Source organism: Coregonus clupeaformis, chromosome 16 (genome assembly GCF_020615455.1).
Source record: "Coregonus clupeaformis isolate EN_2021a chromosome 16, ASM2061545v1, whole genome shotgun sequence".
Classification (NCBI taxonomy): domain Eukaryota; kingdom Metazoa; phylum Chordata; class Actinopteri; order Salmoniformes; family Salmonidae; genus Coregonus; species Coregonus clupeaformis.
In genome coordinates, this window is record NC_059207.1 from 10,686,688 (window position 1) to 10,697,328 (window position 10,641).

Sequence of the window (10,641 nt, forward strand, 5' to 3'; positions counted from 1 at the left end):
CGACGCTCCCCATCCAACCTGACAGAGCTTGAGAGGATCTGCAGAGAAGAATGGGAGAAACTCCCCAAATACAGGTGTGCCAAGCTTGTAGCGTCATACCCAATAAGACTTTGAGGCAGTAATCGCTGCCAAAGGTGCTTCAACAAAGTACTGAGTAAAGGGTCTGATGTAACAAAATGTGGAAAAAGTCAAGGGGTCTGAATACTTTCCGTATGTAGTACAACCCTTCTCTCTCTCTCTCTCAGACCCTTTAATTGCCCCTTTACAGTCTTTAAGAGGGAGGCGAAGTAATCCATTTTTACTCCATGTCTCTTCACTACAGAGGGAATATAACCTACAGACATTGAGCACACAAACCCCTAAATACCTGGCCCTCTATTCCCCTCTTCTCACTCACTGCTGCTCTTCATGACTTTCTGATGTGGACTACTTTCGTCAATGCCAAAGCCTTGACAGAGCTCATCAATCAGTGCTCACTGAGTCAATGGGCTTAAATGAAGATGCTAGAGACGGGAAATCCGATATATTGATTTCCACTGCCTGCCTACCTACACACACACAGAAACACACACACACACACACACACACACACAAAGATTGCTATAACATAACATGGTGGTAAAAAAGGAAGAACTCAGGGATGATGTTGACAGTATAATGTTGTCATACATCATAAAGCTGCTTATGCTGTCTGTTTATTATTAATAATGCTGTTTATTGCCATCTGTGTGGTGCTACAGCTGAGTTCTGTAGGATTAGCCTAATGCGTTTCTGATTAGCATAGCGTTGAAGGCCAGGTCACCGGCTGGCCCACTGCTCTCCACAGGTCAGCACAACCATTTGATTGGCCAGGAAGATTGCATCTGGAGTCGCCATGGTGATGGTACCGAGCTAGGTGACCAGACAGTAGGACCCATAATACATCACCCTGGCAACCATAGTTGAATGGCGGGGCAGCACACCCTGGGACCTTGGCGTGTGTGTCAGAGAGAGAGAGAGAGAGCGAGCGAGGAATGTGTATGTGACAGAGAGGGCAGACCTATAGATTTTTGCTGTTAAATGCATTTGAGCTATACAAATATATACAGTACTGTATATACAGACTGCAACCGCATCAAATCTCAACTTACTCTCTCTCACACGCTCTGTCACACACACAGCGAGCAGTCTGAAGAGATAAGAGACTGAAGGTGGAAATGAGTTTTGGCGCCTGACTGCTCCTGTCTCTCAGGTCATGTGACTAAATCCTCCCGTCATACTAACATGGACAGATAAGACACCTAGCAATCTGCTGTTAAGACTCTGTGTGGGTGTGGGTGTACGTATGTATGCATGTGTAGAGCTTATTTGTATAGTGAAGGTCTCTGGTGGCTGTGAGTGGTAATTGGTGGCAGATAAACAGTCGTTTGGAGCGGTGTGTGAATTCACTAATCGGAGAGGGATTTACAATGTGTAGTTTAAAGCTCTTGAGTTCCCTGAGAGATTTGCCAGAGACATTAGCTGCTGTTCTGAGTCTGTGCCTTGACTGTGTGAGTGTATGTGTGCAATTGTGTGTGTGTTCATCTGTGTGTGTGTTTTTTCCTACCTTGGCTCCCCTCCAAGCTTTGAGAGCTAATTGGAATTAGAATAACATTCCTCAAAGGCCATTCATTTAGTAAGAGGTAATGACTGAGAAGCAGAAGAGCACAAACGATCGGCGCTAACATTGTTTTACTCTGATTTTAATGAGGGGTAATCACTAGGCTAGAGAGCGAGAGGAAAATAAACGGGGGAAAAGACAAGGAGGAGGCAGCAATTATCTCTTTCAGTGATGATCCTTTCATTCAGTGATGATCCTTTCTTTCAGTGATTCTCTTATTTCAGTGATTATCTCTTCTGTCAGTGATTATCCTTCTTTCAGTGATTATCTCTTATTTCAGTGATGAGTCATAGGCATGTTTCTGCCACTCTGGGCTGGTTAGAGACACACAGTTACAGCTTTTATTTATTACTGTAAAACTCACCATAGACACTATAGTACTGCCACAGTACTCCAGATACTGCCGCTATACTCCAGATACTGCCGCTATACTCCAGATACTGCCGCTATACTCCAGATACTGCCGCTATACTCCAGATACTGCCGCTATACTCCAGATACTGCCACAGTACTCCAGATACTGCCGCTATACTACATATACTGTCACACTACTACAGGCATTGATACTATACTCCAGATACTGGCATACTGATACAATGCTTTTATTACTATCATGATATTACTGCTACTATCCCTACACTACTGGTATTATCACTATACTGCTGGTGCTGTCACTGTGGGCTGATTAGAGATGTAGGTCCATATTTAATATATTATAATAGAACAATATTAGTCACTGTGTGGGTTCGATTCCCACGGGGGACCAGTATGAAAAAATGTATGCACTCACTAAACTGTAAGTCGCTCTGGATAAGAGTGTCTGCTAAATGTCTAAAATGTCAAATGTAAAGATGCAGCCATCTCTCCTCCAATAACAGAGCATTAATTATTTTGTGGTCCTCTGTAGCTCAATTGGTAGAGCAGGCGCTTGTAACGCCAGGGTAGTGGGTTCGATCCCCGGGACCACCCATACGTAAAAATGTATGCGCACATGACTGTAAGTCGCTTTGGATAAAAGCGTCTGCTAAATGGCATATTATTTTATTTTATTTACTATATAATATTTACATGAGAGAGAGAGAGAGAGAGAGAGAGCGAGAGAGAGAGAGAGAGAGAGCGAGAGAGAGAGACAGCAGATGCCAGTGAAACGCCAATGGAGCTTGTAGAGCATTTAGTGAGGGCAGAGGCAGCATCGATTCAACATCTCTAATCTGGCAGCAGTGTGAGAGATAGAGAGATGGAGAGATGAGACTGAACGAGTGGACTGGGAGGGAGAATGGAGGGAAGGGGGAATGGAGAGGAGTAGAGGGATAAAAATAGAGGGGAAGGAGAGAGATGGGGTGGAAGGAGAGAGATGGCGAGAGATTGCAGATGATAATGGAGGCAGGCCCAGGGTCTGCCTCCACCTTAACTCACCCTCTCCAGGAGTGATGGAGTCAGCAGAGCGTGCCCCCTCCCACTCGCCTCCGGGCTGCCCTCCCCTCCCGCACTCCTCCCCAGTTTATCACTGCTTCTCCACACGAAGGATTTCACTAAACTCACTAACCGGAAAATGGAGGTCAGTGGAGGAGCTGCAAGAGTTTCATCGGAGAGACATCCATATGCAGAGAAGCACGCAGACACAGATGCACTCTTGTAATGCATGCAAACACACAAATATACAGATATTTTCACTGACTAGTTAAAATTGATCTAGTTAATGCACTTATGATTATCATAATTAATATAATCAGGATGATTATTTGCGGTGTTGGGCTCCAGAAACAGATGTAGGGTTCACCTACACTAATATCACCTCATTAGAGGCAGAATCATGGGGAATTTTTGAATATTTAATGTTAAGGTAGGAGGTGACATTGACACATTTATTTTAACAAAAGGACAAACGTTTGTTTTAACAGAATCAGAGGATTATGCAAATCAGGTCTGATCTGTGGCTGTATGAAATCCCATAAAATAAATAAAATAAAATAAATTGTCTGAGATTACTTTGAGATTAGCGACGTCGCGCGCACATATTTTACCGATTAAAACCCTCGAAAGTTGGGCCCTGGGGAGGGTCTGCTGGGCTCGGGCTCCATAGCGGTTGGAGATTATTTCCCCAAGCATAATTAACCAAGGTTTTACATGATTTAAATGACTATGTCGCGCAGGAGAACGCCAAAGCCAAGGATAAACACAGAGATGAGAGATTATCAGAGAGCCCTGGGAGAGACTGCAGGGTTTTCATGTATTTTGGGCTCAATCAAAAGTTTCAACCTTTTATCTCTTGTCAAGGGCGTTTTATGTTGATGAAACATTGATTCTCAAGTCTGATGTGAGAAGCGATAAGTGTCTATTTGCACAGTCCTATATTGTGTGAATGCCATTGGATTGATGTTTAGACTACTCTCTCTGTCTTGGTGTGTGTGTGTGTGTGTGTGTGTGTGTGTAGGTAGGCAGTGGAAATCAATATATTGGATTGCCCGTCTCTAGCATCTTCATTTAAGCCCATTGACTCAGTGAGCACTGATTGATGAGCTCTGTCAAGGCTTTGGCATTGACAAAAGTAGTCCACATCAGAAAGTCATGAAGAGCAGCAGTGAGTGAGAAGAGGGGAATAGAGGGCCAGGTATTTAGGGGGCTGTGTGATGAGGTTTGTGTGCTCAATGTCTGTAGGTTATATTCCCTCTGTAGTGAAGAGACATGGAGTAAAAATGGATTACTTCGCCTCCCTCTTAAAGACTGTAAAGGGGCAATTAGTAATATAGTGATTAACCACTTAACTGAAATGAAGCTACACAATCCCTGCCTGCTCCCACAATCATCCACTGCTCCAGAAAACCTCCTGACAGTAGACCGGTTAATAACGGCATCATTCTCACAGCCAGCTGATTACACTAATCATCTCAGTAGTGAAGAAATGAGAAAAAGGATAGAAGGAAGAGAAGAGAGAGACAGAGAAAGAAAGGAAGAGAGAAAGGGAGAGAGAAAGAGAGAGAGGGAGAGGAAGAGAGAGAGAGAGAGAAGGGAGACGAAGAGAAGAGAGAGAGAGAAGAGAGAGGAAGAGAAGAGAGAGAGAAGAGAAAGAGAGAGGGAGAGGAAGAGAGAGAGAAGAGAGAGAGGAAAAGAAGAGAGACAGAGAGAGGGAAAGAGACAGAGAGCGAGAGCGAGAGAGAGAGAGAGAGAGAGAGAGAGGAAAAAGGTTATTAAGGTTTCAAACTAGTGCTATTTCTTCTCTCCATCTGATGCTCTGCTTTTCTCAGACATTTATAGACTGCCATTAACACGAAAATGAGCTGACATTTACACACAGTATATGGCATAATTATTAGCCTTAAAAAGCAGCAAATTAAAATATTATTTTATATTGCTCATGAGATTTGTCTGACAGAGGCGCTTTAGTGGTACAGTATCCACAGCTGCTACTTGATTAAGATGAGAATGTGAATCCTCTTTTGCATTTGACTAAATTAGGCTTTTGGGGATTGACTTAATATTAAGAGGAAGTTACTGTGGAAGGGTGTCAAGCAGTAGTACCTTCTCTGGGATGTGGAGGGCTCTGAATACATCTTATTTTAATTCCCTGAAATACATTGTCAATTTCACATGCACATACACACAGCTGGCACACATATTATACACACACACTCTCCCTTCACACAACCAGCATCCAAACACACACACTCTCCCTTCACACAACCAGCATCCAAACACACACACTCTCCCTTCACACAACCAGCATCCAAACACACACACTCTCCCTTCACACAACCAGCATCCAAACACACACACTCTCCCTTCACACAACCAGCATCCAAACACACACACTCTCCCTTCACACAACCAGCATCCAAACACACACACTCTCCCTTCACACAACCAGCATCCAAACACACACACTCTCCCTTCACACAACCAGCATCCAAACACACACACTCTCCCTTCACACAACCAGCATTCAAACACACACACTCTCCCTTCTCACAACCAGCATCCAAACACACACACTCTCCCTTCACACAACCAGCATCCAAACACACACACTCTCCCTTCACACAACCAGTATCCAAACACACACACTCTCCTTCACACAACCAGTATCCAAACACACACACTCTCCCTTCACACAACCAGCATCCAAACACACACACTCTCCCTTCACACAACCAGCATCCAAACACACACACTCTCCCTTCACACAACCAGCATCCAAACACACACACTCTCCCTTCACACAACCAGCATCCAAACACACACACTCTCCCTTCACACAACCAGCATCCAAACACACACACTCTCCCTTCACACAACCAGCATCCAAACACACACACTCTCCCTTCACACAACCAGCATCCAAACACACACACTCTCCCTTCACACAACCAGCATCCAAACACACACACTCTCCCTTCACACAACCAGCATCCAAACACACACACTCTCCCTTCACACAACCAGCATCCAAACACACACACTCTCCCTTCACACAACCAGCATCCAAACACACACACTCTCCCTTCACACAACCAGCATCCAAAACACACACACTCTCCCTTCACACAACCAGCATCCAAACACACACACTCTCCCTTCACACAACCAGCATCCAAACACACACACACTTTTCCTCTACCTTTATCTCTATCCTATAGAATAACTCTCTGATGCTTTCCATATTCCATCTGAGGGATTATTACGGCTTACCCAGAATCCCCAGCTCCTGATTATCCTGCGTGTTGACAGGGCTGAGTTGTGCTATCTGCCGTGTGCAGCGTGGGGAGGTGTGGAGGCAGGGCTGGAAGAGGGAGATGGGAGGAAGACAGGTGTTTCTGTCAGATACCTGCAGCTCAATCAGCTCTGATCAGCCCAGTATGGTTCAGCACCTCAGGTGGGAGACAGAGCTAAGCTCATTAGCCTGCTAACACTTCCACTGTCACAGTGTTACTGACTGAACAACAAAGCAGGGAGAGGGGCGTATGGTATGCCTGGGAGACAGGAGAGAGAACAGCAGCTCAGAACACCATCTAGATTCTAGATGTTCAATGGATTCTATTCTGTCCATTATGTAGGGTAGCATTGAAGATCTAAGATAACATGATCCTAGAATGTTGTGAAAGCGATGGGTGAAAGTGATGCTGTGCTGCATCAATACTGTGCTACTGTTCTTTGTTTGAGACATACATTGGACACAAGTAATGGGAGACTGACACACACACAGCGAGAACACCTTTGGTTTGCCGTCGGGATAAATGAGATTAGGGATTTGAGAGAGATTTAAAGAATAATCCTTCCGGATATCAGAGAGGGGCAGCCTTGGCACAGATCAAAAGAGAACTCTCTCTCCGAGTACAGATGGATGGAATTTAGGCTTGACATTTTCCATTTGCTCAGAGAATCAGTGGAATTGTATCATCTTGCCCCGTGTAATTGACAGATAATGACTAAATACTGTCCTGACAGTCTAGTTGCCATGGTTGTTACTACAGTACTTAGCAGTAGATTTGTCTTCATTTAACACAGATTCCATTTACACAGCTTGTCTTGTTTAGGGCACCTTGTACTCCATCTGTACTACGGCCCAAGTGCCCTAAACAGTGCTCCACACTCCTTCTGCAAGCACACAAACATTGCATTGTACTGTGTACACTTTGCTGTATTCTGTGCATGACAAATAAACTGATGTACACATGTCCATGCAACTGAACACACACGGTCTCCCATTGCGGATGTAGCAAGTCTCATTGCCCTCTGTCGAGAAAGTAGAGCAGCTCATTTTTCAAGCTGACAGAGTAGCAGCAGCTCCACCTCCACTTCCCCATGGAAGCCCTTCTCTAATGGACATTAGCCTGCAAATTAACCTCCATGCCGTCGCCTTAATGATCATTGCTTTAGCATTAACTTACAATCACTACCGTGCTAACGTGCCTACCTTCTCAAAACCTGGTGGCAGTCTGCTCTGCCGTGCTCAGCTAATGAAGGCTTCCCAGAGGCCTCATCCAGACCTCTATGTTCTCAACATCATTAGCCTCAACACATACGTAACGCCCCACTGGATAATGTCTCTGCCATTGAAAAGCTTTAAGGAGAAAATCTAGATTATAACTACAGCAATGAGTGCCGTTTGACATTCTCACCCTTGTCTGATCAGTCATCTCTACATGGGCGATTCCACACCAGCGTAGGTGGAAAATATTATGGGTATCTCAGATTGTTCTGCCAATTCTCACATAGGAACTTCATTGGGGGGGCAACACATATGTTTACATATCTTGCATTACTCATCTCATATGTATATACTGTATTCTATAATATTCTACTGTATCTTAGTCCATGCTGCTCTGTCATTGCTCGTCCATATATGTATACATTCTTAATTCCTTTCCTTACTTAGATTTGTGTGTATTGGGTATATGTTGTAAAATTGTTAGATATTACTTTGTTAGTTATTACAGCACTGTCGGAGCTAGAAGCACAAACTTTTCGCTACACCCGTAATAACATCTGCTAAACACGTGTATGTGACCAATAACATTTGATTTGGATGTTTGACTTGTTGGTTACATTTGTATCACTTTTTTTTGTTGTTGTGAAAATGGCTATTTTTGACCTATACATGCCTCCTGTAAGACCCTATGATCCGTGAACCATACGACACAGACATCTTGGTGTCATTATACTCCTTATAGTATGCTCTAACATATGGAGTATGTCTAGATTCTGAAATACACATTTTCACATTAATTTATTACATTACAAATATTAATATGAATATCTCAAAAGTACCCTTTTTGATTTTGTTCATTTTAAGACATTGTTTGGAATAATATACTCTACAAGTACATCAAATGTCCAGGGTGGGCTCTCTGCTAATTCTGAAGGTATCATACATTTTATGAGCACCACCAAACACAGTGAATGGGAAAATTGATTCAAAAGGGAACTCCCTCTGCTGGTGATTTGCTAAATGAGCAATCCCAATGGAGGGCTGTGATTGGTTAATAACCTATGTATAAAATGGGTCATATCATTAAAAGTACCAGAGAGCCCACTCTGGAAATGTGATGTGTTTGAAGAGTATATTGTTCCAAACAACAACAAAAAATATCCACCAATGCTGGCATGGAATCACCCTCATATGAGCTAGACTACGGGTATTCAACCGGGGGTCCGCGGAGGTTAATGAAGGGGGTACGTGAAAAGTAAATAATAATAATAATAATATATATATATATATATATATACACACACACACACACACCCCCCCTACCTACCTACCGAGTGTACGAAACATTAGGAACACCTGCTCATTCCATGACAGACTGACCAGGTGAAAGCTATGATCCCTTATTGATGTCACTTGTTAAATCCACTTCAATCAGTGTAGATGAAGGGGAGGAGACAGGTTAAAGAAGGATGTTTAAGCCTTGAGACATGGATTGTGTGTGTGCCATTCAGAGGGTGAATGGGCAAGACAAAATATTTGAGTGCCTTTGAACGGGGTATGGTAGTAGGTGCCAGGCGCACTGGTTTGAATGTGTCAAGAACTGCAATGCTGCTGGGTTTTTCACGCTCAACAGTTTCCCGTGTGTCAAGAATGGTCCACCACCCAAAGGACATCCAGCAAACTTGACAACTGTGGGAAGCATTGGAGTAAACATGGGCCAGCATCCCTGTGGAACGCTTGACACCTTGTAGAATCCATGCCCCGACGAATTGAGGCTGTTCTGAGGGCAAAAGGGGGTGCAACTCAATATTAGGAAGGTGTTCCTAACGTTTTGGCCACTCAGTGTGTGTGTGTGTACTGAACAAAAATATAAATGCAACATGTTGGTCACGTTTCATGAGCTGAAATAAAAGATCCCCAAAATTTTCCATATGCACAAAAAGCTTATTTTGCTCAAATTTTGTGCACAAATTTGTTTACATCCCTGTTAGTAAGCATTTCTCCTTTGCCAAAATAATCCATCCACCTCACAGGTGTGGCATATCAAGAAGCTGATTAAACGGCATGATAATTACACAGGTGCACCTTGTGCTGGGGACAATAAAAGGCCACTAAAATGTGCAGTTGTCACAGAACACAATGCCACAGACGTCTCAAGTTGAGGGAGAGCGCAATTGGCATGCTGACTGCAGGAATGTCCACCAGAGCTGTTGCCAGATAATTTAATGTTAATGTATTTACCATAAGCCACTTCCAACGTCGTTTTTGAGAATTTGGCAGTACTTTCAACCAGCCTCACAACCGCAGACCACGTGTAACCACGCCAGTCCAGGACCTCCACATCTGGCTTCTTCACCTGCAGGATCGTCTGAGACCAGCCACCCAGACAGCTGATGAAACTGAGGAGTATTTCTGTGTAATAAAGCCCTTTTGTGGGGAGAAACTCATTCTGATTGGCCTGGCCTGGCTCCCAAGTGGATGGGCCTATGCCCTCCCAGGCCCACCCAAGGCTGTGCCCCTGCCCTGTCATGTGCCTGTCATGTAAATCTATAGATTAGGGCTTAATTTATTTATTTCAATTGACTGATTTCCTCATATGAATTGTAACTCAGTAAAATCAATGAAATTGTTGCGTTTATATTTTTGTTCAGTACGAGTGTATTTTTCCCCCTAAGGTTGATGAATATCACTAGCAACAGAATAAACACATTTTGAATTACATATCTATGGTAGAAAAGAGAATACCTTCTTTCTAATATTGAGCAAATTACACTCATTGGAGCCAATTATTACACGCAAATAGGCTACCAGTGTTGGTAAGCTTTCTTGACTTGGACATACCCTAACCTTTGTTTAACCAGCTAAACAGATGCTCTTAGTAAACATGTGTTTGGAGTTACCTTTCTAGCTAATAGGCTGTTAAGTGTTTACACTTCCTCTTCCAATTATAATGTGGGAAAGTCAAAATAATGAAAAACTATTTACCAAATCTATTCATTTTAAAATATTGATTACTTCTCTCTTCTCTTTTTGCTAACTTATGATGGGGGTCTCTGGGTCGCCGGTTTGCCTGGGA